The sequence below is a fragment of the Podarcis vaucheri genome (assembly GCF_965113315.1).
Source record: "Podarcis vaucheri genome assembly, chromosome: 4".
NCBI lineage: Eukaryota > Metazoa > Chordata > Lepidosauria > Squamata > Lacertidae > Podarcis > Podarcis vaucheri.
Genome location: NC_138762.1, coordinates 104,777,842 through 104,791,544, shown reverse-complemented (window position 1 = coordinate 104,791,544; position 13,703 = coordinate 104,777,842). Strand labels below are relative to the sequence as shown.

The 13,703-nt window shown below is 42.9% G+C and overlaps 1 protein-coding gene across 9 annotated transcripts in view; it reads right to left on the bottom strand.

The window, feature by feature from the left end:
* The window catches only part of DACH1 (dachshund family transcription factor 1), a 346,322-nt gene that overhangs the window by 138,535 nt on the left and 194,084 nt on the right, over positions 1–13,703 (bottom strand). The window lies entirely within an intron of this gene.

Genomic DNA, 13,703 nt, shown 5'->3' with positions numbered 1-13,703 from the left:
CTCCCTGCAGTTGCTTCTGACACCTCCCCGCTATTTTCGCTGGAAGTGTCTCTCACCCCTTTCTCTCCCCTGCTGTTTCCTGCCTGGGCTGCTGCGTCTCTCTCAGCATTACTGAGATCCTCCTCCAGAGACCCCTCGCTCCCCTTCCTTGTCCCTGCTTTAGCTGCTGACTCTCTCCCAGTCTCTGGGAGCCCTACCACCTCCCTTTCCTCTGATGTCAGTTCCCTGACACCATGCTTTAAATCATTATATATCTCTAGAAGGTATTGTCTTCCATTCATTCCAAAAACTTTTTTTAGAAATGTACAAAGAAAATTCTAAGAATTTTCTCGCCAGGAATGTTTAACTCTGTTTCATTAAGTATGTGTTGAAAGAAAAGCACGTAGTGGTCATCTCAACGGCATTTCACTTCACCAGCTTTTTTTACCAGATGCCTCTGGTATCCCTTTACTTCAGGAAGTCTAAAAACTGAAAGGCATCACTAAGCTGGCAACTCTCCTGCTGCTTCTGTGGAGCAAAAACAAGAACAGGAGGGGTCTGCAATCCTTGTACGTTGCTCAACCAACGTTAAATTACATTGACCACAGATTTAATGTTCAACTAAAATAGATAAGGGGGGGGGAGGGAGGAGAGACATACATACACTTCCTTTCAAATTCCAGCTCATGAATCTCTGAAAAAGCAGTTTTTTGAATAAAAATCAGCAAAGCTCGAGTCTCCCTTCCAGGGAGTCCCTAGAGTCAAAAACTAGACAAGCCCATGCACCCAGACCACACTTGTGGGAATCTGCATAAATGAGTGGTAGAGGGGGCACTGCATACTTTTTGCATAGAAGGCCCCCATTCAATCCCAAGCAAACCCAGATAAGAGGCTATCTGGATAGGAAAAGCTGGGAGAGATGCCTGATTGAGGTTAGCCACTGCCATTCAAGATAGATATTGGTCTAGACTAGAGCTTTATGAAGGGCTCATATGTTGATGGCAGAGCACATGTTTTAGATGCGCAAGGTTACCAGATTCAGTCTCCAGCACAAATAGAAGGCCCTCAGGAGGTAGGGCTGGGAAAGCTCACTGATCTTGAAAACCATCGCAAATAGGCAAAAATGGGATAGATGGGATTCATCCATCTTGATTTTACAGGATGATGTTTTGGACTAAGGAAAAACTGAAGGGTGGAGCTGATGTTCTTGTTTTAAACAAGCCGATGTCTCTTTTTTCCAATGTAGACTGTAACCAAGGCTCTTACTGAACCCTTCCTTTAGTTATCTCTGATGTTTATTACCATTTACCTGCATCCTAGTTTGTGTACAAAGCCAGCATCTAATTTGCATAAGGGGAGTGCACTCCCAATGCCTTTGTGGCTGTTTGCAAGAGGGGGTTATAAAGCCCTTTGCCAGGGAAAGACTGTTGACATCAAGGACTATGTTGGCACCCAGATGGGATGCCTAGGAATGGATTAGGCCCTGGGCTTCCAGTTGCTTATCCTACGGAATTACTCTTAATTCTAAAGCTTAATTCCTGGCAGTTCCTGCCACCATCACTCCACGCTCCCCAAAAGTTGCCACAAAATATTCTACAGGTGTGATGAATATGGGTTGCTCGTGCAAAAGTTACCGCCACTCCTGGCTAAGTTGGCTTGTTAAACCTTTCCTGTCTGGACAGCCCTTCACTTCGTGGCTGCCTCAGTCGCTAGCAGGATCCGTCAGTGGGCGTTTCTTAAACCTTTTCCAGCATAAAAGCTGTTTGACGCCAAGTCTCCTCCTACTCTCCCTGCGCGGAAGTCTTCTGCGCAGGGAGGGTGTGGGTAGCGGAGGACGCGTGCTCTCCCCGCTGGTGTCCAGCGAAGAGTCCTGGAGCCCTCTCGCCAATTCCCCCATCTGCCCCCCCCTTTATCCCTGGTGTTGCGCTGATTTCCTTCCCCAGCTGAGCTGCCTCTCTCCCTTCTGGGTCCCTCTCCAGCATCACTTGAGAGCCTTCCCTCCGCCTCTGGCTCCGATGTCAGTTCCCTGACAACAGGCCAACATGGCTACTCACCCTGATCTTTAAAGGAGTGTTTGGGGTAATATTACCATATGATCTATATCAAATAATTCAGGTCGTAAACCTAAATAATCGAAAATCACAATGTCCTCCCCTCATGCTTAGGAAAAACAAATAAGATAGAGAAGAAAGTTACTTAACACACACCATGTGTCACATTTTCCTCGTATTGCCCTGTTATTAATATTCACTCCTTTCACTTTTTTTTTTTAGTTAGCATGCCAGCACATTTTAACATAAAACATCATGTCAATATTTTGGTTGTCTTACTTAAAAGTGTTGTCATTTCATTTTACAACCTTTTCTGCGTTCAAGACCCTTATGCTCAGCTGAGCTCCTTAGAAGATAGCGAGCCCAGAAGGGGAACAGTCATCACTTGCAAAATATCTGGTGAAGTATCTGGTGCTGAAACACTTCTGGCATCAGCAGTTCGACTCGCAGTCATAAAACCCTGGGTTGCGATCTTGTCAGACCTCATTTGCTAAAGCAAGGTTGGGCTAAGTTATTCTTTCACTGAAAAGTACCCAAGGAACACCAGATGCTACAGAAAGCAGTCATTGCAATAGGTGGTACTCATCCCCTTCAAGTTTGCCGTGAAATGGTGCCCCAGCATGCTGTCAGGAATCATTGTGCCGCTATTGGTAGCGTCTTCCTAGAAACAAGTAACATGGAATTTTGACAGCTGAAGTCATTAAATATCCCCTGGTATTCTTCACAGGAGTGGATGTGTGACTCCATATATCCCAGCCAGACTTCAAATGCATAATTGCATTCTCTCTGCCTAAATTCCTTCTGCAGTCCTTGTCACTATTTTTCTGTTCTACATCCCCATAATATATTCTTTAGCCTTTGTTTCCATATTTCCATATTTCCCAGAACATGCTGATTTAATCCATAAAGTCATGAATCCACATCTGAGCAGAAGGTGTGCTATATATCTAGTGAAAAAACGCAATTTGAGGATCATCGATGGGCAAGTTACAGGTAGGTAGCCATGTTGGTCTGCCATTGTTGAAACAAAAATAAATAAATAAAATAAAATAATAAAAAAATCCTTCAAGTAGCACCTTAGAAACCAACTAAGTTAGTTATTAGTATGAGCTTTCGTGTGCATGCACACTTCTTCAGATACACTGAAATAGATGTCACTAGACAGAAATCACTATATATAAGGGTCTGGTGACTTCTGTTTCAGTGTATCTGAAGAAGTGTGCATGCACATGAAAGCTCATACCAATAACTAACTTAGTTGGTCTCTAAGGTACTACTGGAAAGATTTTGTTTGTTTGTTTTTGTTTTGTTTTGTTTCGACCAATGGGCAAGTTTTGGTTAAATGGTTGATAATCCTTACATATTTCATTAGGTTTTGATGTAAGTGACTAGAAATGGAAAAAGATTTCCCCCAACCAAGTTGAAAATGGTATGATAGAGAGATGGGTTGAGTATACTGGATACCATCATCTTTTCTCACAGGGTTTACAGGGTTTTCTAAAACTTCAAGGAGCTTCAAAAACTGTTTGACCAGTGGTGACAGAGGGGCTAAAGAAATGAAATTACGGCGGGGATCAGTTCTCTGTGGGGCATTTCAACAACTGTGTCCCAGACTGAACGTGGGCATTCAGTGGCATAAGAGATCTTCCTATGCTGACTTTGCAAGGCATTCTGGAAGACAGTATCAGTTACTGCACAACAGATCCAGAACACTCCTAGGTTGGTTTCTTAATTCATGATGTATGCCACAGTGAATTACATTAAGGGAATCAATAAAGCAAAAAAGAAGATGGCTAAACTAAATGATAGTATACATGATCATGGCATTAGGCTGCGTATCACAAATCTGATTATGCCTGTAGAATTTTATCAGGCCCAATAGATACATTTAAAAATACCTATGCTGCTTTTAGTTAGCTAAAGCCTAGGAAATGTTTAAAGTAACAAGCCTATTTCGCTTGAAAGGCTAATATAAAGGGGCATTTCTTCTCCAAGAGCTTGTGGCATAGATGCATTGAAGGGTACTGTGCTGTAAATTGGATGTCCCTGGCCCTTAGTCCCACCCGCTTTGACTTGCGAATGACCAGAGCACAAAAGGAAACACATTTGAGGAAGGGATTACGATGCAATGATCTCATTGTGAGTGTTGCATTACGGTTTTGGCAGCGTGGTAAAGGCTCCCTTGGCACTGCTGTTTACAGCAATTTGAACTTCTCTAGCAACTAGGTATGATTTGTGACATTTCAGCCTCATTCCTCATTGACGGAGAGCTGTGGCAAGGGCTTGAAATATTTCCAGCGAGTATTGGAAAGAGGCAAACGCTTCAAGGAATACTGCAAAACCTTGAAACATCTCTAGGCTGAAGCCAAGAAACTCAGAAATTGAAAAACCAAAATGGATATAAACGCAGATTGCCCCACAGACCACAGAAAAGAAACAACAGAAACGTCTTACTCACAAGCTACCTTGGCTCAGAACCAATGAATTCTGGTCAACTGGCTAGTTAAATCACATCGGAAGCCAGGTGTATTTGTCAATGTTGAGCACTGACCGACAACTGGCTCTGCAGGGCATCCATAGATAGCGTATTCTCTACTGCCTGCTGCTTGTTTTATACCAGAGATGCCAAGGAGTGAACCTGACTCTCCTACATACAAGCACATGCTCCACCAGTGAGCTAGGGTTCAGTGGCGAGTGGTCAGTGGACTAGGGCGACTATGCTAGACCCCTAAAGCACGGGTTGGCAAACTAAGGCCCGCAGGCCGGATCAGGCCCAATTTGCCTTCTAGATCCAGCCCGCAGGCGGTCCGGGAATCGCCGCATGGATCGCCAGCACGCGTGTTCTTTCCCTCTCCCTCACACGGCAGCACTTTTCTCCTCAGGGATGGAGCAATCTTGTCCCACGCCGGGCTCTGTTGACAGCGGGAGACGGCTCGCCCGCCTGCCCACCTCAGCAGGGCAGAGCTGTGAAGGAGCGTGACGCCGGCTGCCGGCTGCGTTTTCCTCCTGCTTCTCCTCCCTCTCCTTCAGTCCGCCCTTCCTTCCTTCTCTGCACCCCTTTTCCACGCCGCTTCCTCGTGCGCTTTCTTCGTCACCGCCTCCCTCCCTTCATTCATTCCTCCCATGGTGTTCAGGTGGGTTGTTGGGGTGGCTGCGGCCACCGCTTGCGTGTTGGCGGGCAGCTCTGTCTTCTCCACGGTGCTTCTTGGGAAGCAGCAGCAGGTGGTGGGTAAAAGCTCTGGCAATGCCCCGGTTCCCCTACCTCCATCCGCGGCTCCTCCACCGGGGCTGCTGCTTCTGTCTTCGCTGACCAATGCAGCTTCCTACCCTGCCACGGAGCCTGGGTGGCCGAAGAAGCCCAATTGTGGCTATTGGGACAACAACTAGGACAGGTAAAGTGAAGCATCTTCAGGCTTCTTTGCGGGCGGGCGAAAATTGTTCTTTCTTTTCTTCCAAAATATAGTACAGCCCCTCACAAGGTCTGAGGGACAGTGGACCGGCCCCTTGCTGAAAAAAATTGCTGACCCCTGCCCTAAAGGGTCCAACAGTCCTCCTGCCCAGCTTTGGGAATAAGGCAACAGTGCTCCAGCATCCTCTGAAGAGGCCTGACATCTCCTTCCCTGTTATGTACTAAGCTTGGATCCAAGAACAATAGGCAAGTAGGATCCTAGAAAGCAACAACTGATTGGCTTGCAGGAAAAGACCAATCAGGCTCCAGGAGGAAATTAATCAGCCTATTAGGCTGGTAAGATCCTAGAATGCAACAACTGGTTGGCCTGCAGGAAAAGACCAATCAGGCTCTAGGAGGGAATCAGAATCAGCCAATCAGACAGGACTCATTGTGTAAATAATGTATATAAAAGCCTGAGGTTTGGGGGGCAATTCAATCACTGTTTTACAAGCTGAAATAAAGAGCATGAAATCACTACAGGACTCCGAGTATATTTCATTCTCGAAGTCCAGGAAGCTTCTGCCTGGCTTAGGGAGAGAGGTGTGATGCTCACGGGTGCAACATCAAGCCCTCCCCCCAAAAAACTCCCTTCACAAGCTGGCGTCCTTGGCCCTAACTGTTCTCCTACAAAAAATTGCACTGCATTGCACTGCCAGGGCTCCTCATCTCTGGAAGGGAGGCATATGCTCAGTGGTCAGCTGGATGAAAAATCTTTTCCTGGTTCCATGGTTCTGCCCATTTTTAACTGCTGGGGACTGTCTCAAGTGTGTGTGTTGGGGCGAGCATTTTCATAACTCCTTCCTCCTACGTCCACCTACATATCCATTCTCACCATCCCAAAAAGCTCTTAAACTTTGCAATGCTTGTGCAGGATAGTCCAATAAAACAAAAGGCTTATGAGGCTCAATGTTATATTTTTCTATGTCATATACTGAGGATCCCTGAACTAGACACAGATTCTTACTGTATTTGGGACTTTGCTTTTAGAACATTTCAAGCGCATTCCTTATACCAAAGCTGGCTACTGCATTCCCCTATGCCCTGTGAGGGGCTGCAAGCAGGGAAGAAATAAAGAGAATAAGAACAGCTTTGCAGTTTTAATGTGAATCATAATGAACCCATTCAAGCTAGCCTTGGAGAATACAATCAGCTCTACAGCAGAGTATGTACTATTCTGTACATAAGGGTTCCTAGGCATGGCAGATCTGTTGTTGACCTTCTTTGGAGAAACTACTTAGTGCTTCTGAAATCCATCATGAAAGAAGCCCCAGCAAAATGGCTGTTGACTATATAAAACGTTTCATTGCCTGGATTTATTATTAAAAGACCAGAGTATCCAGGATGGCAAACAAACAAAATGTTGTTGTTTTTGCGACATGCATAACTAGGCTTTTGAATTACATTTTCCCCTTTCTCTCTGACCCCATTTTCTAATTATTTTAGCTTAAAGAAACTTTTTATCATGCACTTTGGTGAACTTTTTGACATTTTTCTGTTACAAACTCTTCAGTACCTTAGTGCTTTTGTATAACTTGCTAGTTAAAGAGGCTTGCTAAATACCTTTGTAGGCTGGTGATTACGATCTACTACAGGACACTGCCACCTGCTTCACTGGGGACTGATGGAAGCTGTGTAAATGTACTCAGCAAAGGAAAACAAACAAACCTTTTTCAGTGGCTGGCAAGCAAAAAAGTTGGGATATGCCCTGTTGCTTGGGTACCTGTCTGCTCCCCATGCTCAACATAATTATTTGCAAACTTAGAAAAACTCTCTGGAGCTTGTAATCATATGCACACTTACTTGTGAGTAAGTCTCCTTCAAATCACTAGTTTACACCTTAATAAACATGAATAGGATTGCATTGTTATTCTCCAATGCACTAATCCAGCCCTGTCAAAGGCTGCCCCTGGAACCTTTTGCTACTTGAGGAAATGGAGTCTGCAAAATGGTTATGATAACTAAGCGGCTAAAATGTATTTGATTACAAGCCAATAAGACATATACAGGCATTCCTCCACTCGTGTGCAATTGCGTAAAAGCGCAGAACTGGGGGATAATTAAATAATTTCATTCATAGCCGGAAATGGAGGGAAAGAACTGGAGAGTCCTTGTGGCTCGTGGGGAAAACCTCCCCAGAGCCTGAAGACTTCAGGGAGGGCGGAGAAGAGATTGGAGGTGCAGCGGGGCTTTGTTTAGGCTGCTCAGCCTCCCTGCCTAACAGCTGATATGCAGGGTAGCGCAGCAGCAGGAGATGCTTTCCTATGTGTCCTGCAGCCTCCTGCCAGCCGCAGACCTTCAATTCCAGTTGTGGTTATCTTTGGTACAGTATTTTTGTTCTTGATTGGAGAGACAGTAGCAAAGAGGGTATTTAAAGGGGGTACCCCGCTTACGTGATCTGAAGAAGAAGTGAGTGCTGGGGCCAGGGCAGGCTGCTTTAAATGCCTCGGAAATGGACCTGAGACAAGCCTACGTGCTCCGTCAGGTCCACTCCCAGAGCCAGTCCAACCTCCGGGACTGCCTGCCATTGCCCAGTTTGCAGACAGTCTTGGATCCAATCCCCGGCTGGCGAAGTGAGCTTTAAGTTTCCTTGCTGGCTGGGCAGCCCTAGAAGCCACATCGAATCACGGCTGGGGGAAGGTGCCGGCCTGCAATGCCTGAAATGGTAAGTGGACTTAAGGCAGGAATAAGTAAGCTACGTCTGGGTTCTACAGATAAGCTTGAAAATGTCCTGTGGATAGAGATACATTAAGCCTACCTATATGTAGGGGTTATGTTCTCGGAATTGCACCCCAAGTAAAAATGGTGTATAGTCAAAACACACTGGGTTCCATCGCGGATGGGAGTATGTTTAGGGAAGCTTTTAATACTGGATGAATTATTCTTTTATATTTTATATTATTATTATATTATGTATTTTATTATGTATTTTATTATTCTGCTGGAAGCCACCCAAGTGGCTGGGGAAACCCAGCCAGATGGAGGGGGGATAAATAAATTATTATTATTATTATTATTATTATTATTACTCCTGAAACCCCACCCACTATTTTATTTGCCACACATGCAAAGCTTAATGTGCGCAAGTAAGCTGAACACTGGGCTTAATGTACTAGATCCAGTTAGTCTGGTGCACACAGAAATCACCCCATATAAATTCTATTTAATACCTCGTGTTTTCAAACCCTCTCGTGATTTCAAAGAGCTTAGTGAGCAATTTAGCCATTAGGAATCTGCTCTGGTGCTAGAACTGTTTGCTCATGTAAAGAGCTGCCCCTTTTAACTTAACTTTGCCAGAAATTGTGCAAACTTCTCATGAACAGGTGTCTGTCACAGGCCCATTAGTTTGAGACTCTGTCAGCGCTACTTTGCATGTGATGCCATGCAGACCTGAGGGAGTTATTGATTACTTCAGGCCTCTAGTTCCGTTGAATAATGGTAAACAGAAATCAAATAAAAAGGAGGGGCACCTCTATTTTATACACCTTTTAACTACAGGAATCTGTATTTAAACTCCTCCTCCCAGTATTACAGAGAGATAATAATTTATTAATTTCAGCTAACAAAATTATCTAGTCCTCTTTCTGTTACGTGTAAAAATATTTCATTTCAAACCCCATCATTGCATGCTACTTTATCTTTCAGCGGTAATTAACAAAGTCTTAATCTGGCTAATGTTAATGACCACTGTTCTTGCCTTAAATCCCAGTTAAACCAAGCTTATTAAGGACCAATTAAAGAGAGCCTTATGTGATTGGAATAATGGTACAACCAATTTTTCCCTAGTCATAATACTTTATTTCGACTGATAAACAGGCAGAAACATTTCAGCTTTTTACTGCACCCCTTCTAAATCAAACATTATTTGGAATTTTAGGGGAAAGCAATAGTGAAAAGCTATTTGTAAGTAACTGAATAAAATAACGTATTTCAAACTTCTCAATGCTCATAACTTTAGCGCAACACAAGTGTTCTAAAATAAAATGATGCCTTTAACAGCCCTGGCACCAACATGAGCTGCCAATTTCCACAGTTAAGGTCCTCCCCAGGAAAAGGGCCACTAGAGGGCCCTTATGTGATTGGAATAATGCTATAACCAATTTTTCCCTAGCCATAATAGGGCAACTGTAGTAGACCTGGGTCTGTATCCTCACCATTCCTATCCTCACCATTCCTTGCATCATAAAATCAGGCTTCAGTCCTGAAGCCTTCTGCATGCTCAGAGCAAAGGTCTGAAGGAAAATTCTAACCACTCAAAATGATAACGCATGAAAATATGTAACGTAGAGAACTGCATCAGAGCAAAAATAATAATAATAAAAAAAACATTATAAATAGCAGTGACCCACCGTACTTCCATTTCTCATCGACAGAATATATTGGGTTGTATCCAACAAAGTCATTGCATGGATGGAACTTCTTTCAGTCATGCAACTGATCTTCCTCTCCTGCCCCCCAATGCTGCTCTCTCCCCCCCCCCCCCGAAAAAATCTGCTCTGGGGCTTCCCCAAACCTGCGGGAAGCAGGGGAAGAGAGGAAGGAGACATTCTGTTGCCCAAGCTTTAGTCGTTTCACTCGTGCAATGGCTTCATTCTTCTCAACCCATGGGAATTATTTTAATTGTATGAATCCGAAGTCTCAAGTTACTTAAAGCTCTTCTTCCACATGGATGTGCAGGTTAAAAAAAGTATAAAGAAAAAATTTGCTGAGCCAAGTTATGGCATTTACCTAGCCATGTCATGTCACTGTGCTCATCTGGACTTATTCTAAACTGTAGAAATCATCTAGACAAATCCCCACATCAGGGGCTTTAAATGTTCGCTTTAAATATGTTATCATTAGGGTATAGTATGCTTAAAACGGCAGACCTCTCAAGACTAGGGCAAAACCTGGAATGAAGCATTGGGGTTGAAATTTAAGAATTGCTTGTGAGCTGGGTGTCTTCTAACTCATTAAGTGCATTAAGGCAGCAATCCTATAGCAAGATATACCTAGATGAGCAGGATCCAAACTATCCTGGCTTAACTCTCTCATCCTAAACTCAGCCAGAGATATGCCAGTGTATCTCCCCCTGGACCCAGCTGGCAGATCTTAAGTTGGTGTAAGCCCTGAAAAAAATGACCAGAGAAGGAGGGCTGCGGCTGGATCATTCAGCTTTGGTCATGTGACCTGGTGACCTGACATAAATTAAGCCAGCAAAAAAGTGGTGTAACTCAAAGCACTATTTTGAAGACTTGTTTTCCTTCTACCAGGTTTAGACCAGTTCATTCAGCGATAGCCATGCCACTGAACAGAGTTTGGATATAGTGTAACTTTACACTAACATCAAAGATGTAGGCAATCATCACTGGAAATTTCCTACACTCTGCTCATTTGCTAATTCCAATTGATTCAGACGCCGTATCTTGATATTTTGAATATATACAGTATATTAAAATTATTGTATATATGCATCCCCCTTTGTGTTTTTTTGGGGAAAGGGGTTTCTCCCACCTCAAGAGTACCCATTTTGGGGAGGGGTCTATTTTTTTGGATTCAGCTTTCTGAGCAGGTGGGGGAGAAGGGGCAGGGAAGGTCTAAAAATATGTCTTTATTAGCCAAGGAACAAACTCCAGAATTCCACACATGATCCCATTTATGTTTACTCAGAAAACACAGTCATTCAACAAGTCTTACTCCTAAATAAGTGTGCATGAGATTTCAGCCTAACATGCACAAAGCCACAGTCCAACACAGGTATTCATCCTAAAGCTTTACCGATTTCAGTTGGAGTAAATAAATATGACTGATGTTAGCCACAGTGGTATTATGAAATACTAACCGTTTCAGTTGCGATCATGTGCTCAAATGAACAGTTATGCTGGACTTTGTTCCAAAGGGTTTAAATGCAAGCACCCTATGCTGCGTATATATTTAAAATAATGAAATCACTGATGATTTAGACTTGGCAGATTAATCTACATCTTGTTTTAAAAGAAAGGGGGCTCTGGATTAAGTCCTGGCATCTACTACTGAAACCCTGAAATATATAATATACCAAAAATATAAGAATTGTATGAAGCGTGATATGTTAGTGTACAGCTGGGATACTAAATTGGAACAGCCTATGCATAGAACACATCTTTTCAGTGGCAGCAAAACTGTCTAGTTATGCTTTGTAGTAAATGTTCTGGAATGCAGCCAAGGCACTTCCAAACATTTCAGAGTTCACTTTTCCAGGGAACTCTTTTAAAAATCAATTAGTAGTGAAACTCTGTCTAATTCAAGTGTTTTAAAATGTCAAGCTTGTCTTTTCCCCCACCCCTCCTACTTGTAGTGCAATAATGATATTTTGAAACCTTTCTATTAAATTGATCATATTTTGTAATTAAGCCTGTAAAGAGAACATGCACACAGAGTTTATAAGATGCATTGAACAGAAATTTTATTCTTCAAGAGAAAATAAATAGATGAGAGAGATGGAAGCAGAGAGATAAATATGCTGTAAATTCCTAAACAAGAACATCCAAGGCAGATGTATTGATCTTAGGATGATAAATAGTTTTATCATTACAGGGCAACCGCAGAAGAAATAAATACACCATTAAAAAAATCAGAGATTGGAATATTTTATTTTAAAATTATACTGCATAAAAAAAATCAATTAAAACCATCAAAAGGGGAAAAGGGAAAAATCAGGAAGAGATAGTTGTAAAATGTTCATAAAAGAGACGGTCTGCAGATCAATCTCAGGAAATTAATTCAAGTAGTGATAACATGACCATGAATTCCAGAATTTTCATATACAAGAAACTTGCTTTCTCACTCTTTAATATGTAATTAGAAGAAGAGTGTTGGGCATGTTCAAGGTCATATTGTCATGTATGGTCTAAGAAGCTTGCATGAAATGGAATGTGCACCCTAGAACATGTTCTGGAATCTTCTGTAACCTGCAGAGATTCCATGGCAGTGGTCTAGAACCACTGAGAAGACGTCAATATCTAGAAAGGCTTTCTTCAAGGTAGAAGGTTTGAAAAGCTCTGTGATATAATTAAGTATGCAAATTAAGCCGCTCCGACAACTAAATAAGATATGTTGGTTGTCCACCGGAAGTCCTGTCATATATATAAAGCCTAGTCTCATAGAAGCATTTTTAGTTTGTTGAGCACGATTTACACATGAGCTGCTAAGTTTGCAGTAGACGAACTTTCATGCAATAACATCCAACACACACACACACACACCACACACACACAAACCAAGTTGCTACAGTGGTCAGAAAGAGCGGTATACTTTCATTCTTGAAATCTGGATAATTAAGATGAATATCAAGGGAGAACTATGATTCTCTTGGTTCCCCCAGCTTTGTGCCCAGATGCACAATGTATCGGAAATGGAGGGAAGGGAAAATATCTCTGTTCTCTCCTTTCCCAATGCGCCCCTACTGTCACTTGCAAAGTAAGAAAAGGGGACGAGTGTGTTTATGCGTGGTTAGAGACTTACAGGAATGGGTTTAAGGCACCATGAAGATTAGCAAGAAAAGGCAAGATGGGGATATTCCCCAGCCCTTGAACTGACTCAGAAGAATGATCTGCTATTTTTATCCCACTCCCAACAAAAACATGCCATTACCACAATAAAGTGGGATGAAGCAGAAGCATTCCTTTCTACTAAGCGCCGCAACACCTGCACATTTTCATGAATGTCTCTAGTAACGACAATCAATTAAAATCCTACATATTATAAAAATAATGAAGCTTAGGATCTGGGCACAGTGTTGAGCTGCTCAGGAACTCAGGGAGAAGCCTACAACTGGGGAATGAAATCTGCAAGTTTCACAAAATAGACAGCATTTTCATTGGTGGTTTGAGCCCACCTAGCGACGGTTGTGGGCAGAATTCTTTTATTGCAGGGGGTTGGAATAGGTGATTCTCGGACCCCCCTTCAAATTCTACAATTCTAATATTCTATAAGAGACATCAAAGGTCCGTATAGTTAAAGCTATTGTTTTCCCAGTAGTGATGTACGGAAGTGAGAGCTGGACCATAAAGAAGGCTGGTCGCAGAAGACTTGATGCTTTTGAATTATGGCGCTGGAGGAGACTCTTGAGAGTCCCATGGACTGCAAGAAGATCAAACTGATCCATTCTGAAGGAAATCAGCCCTGAGTGCTCATTGGAAGGGCAGATCCTGAAGCTGAGACTCCAATACTTTGGCAACCTTATGAGAAGAGAAGGCTCCCTGGAA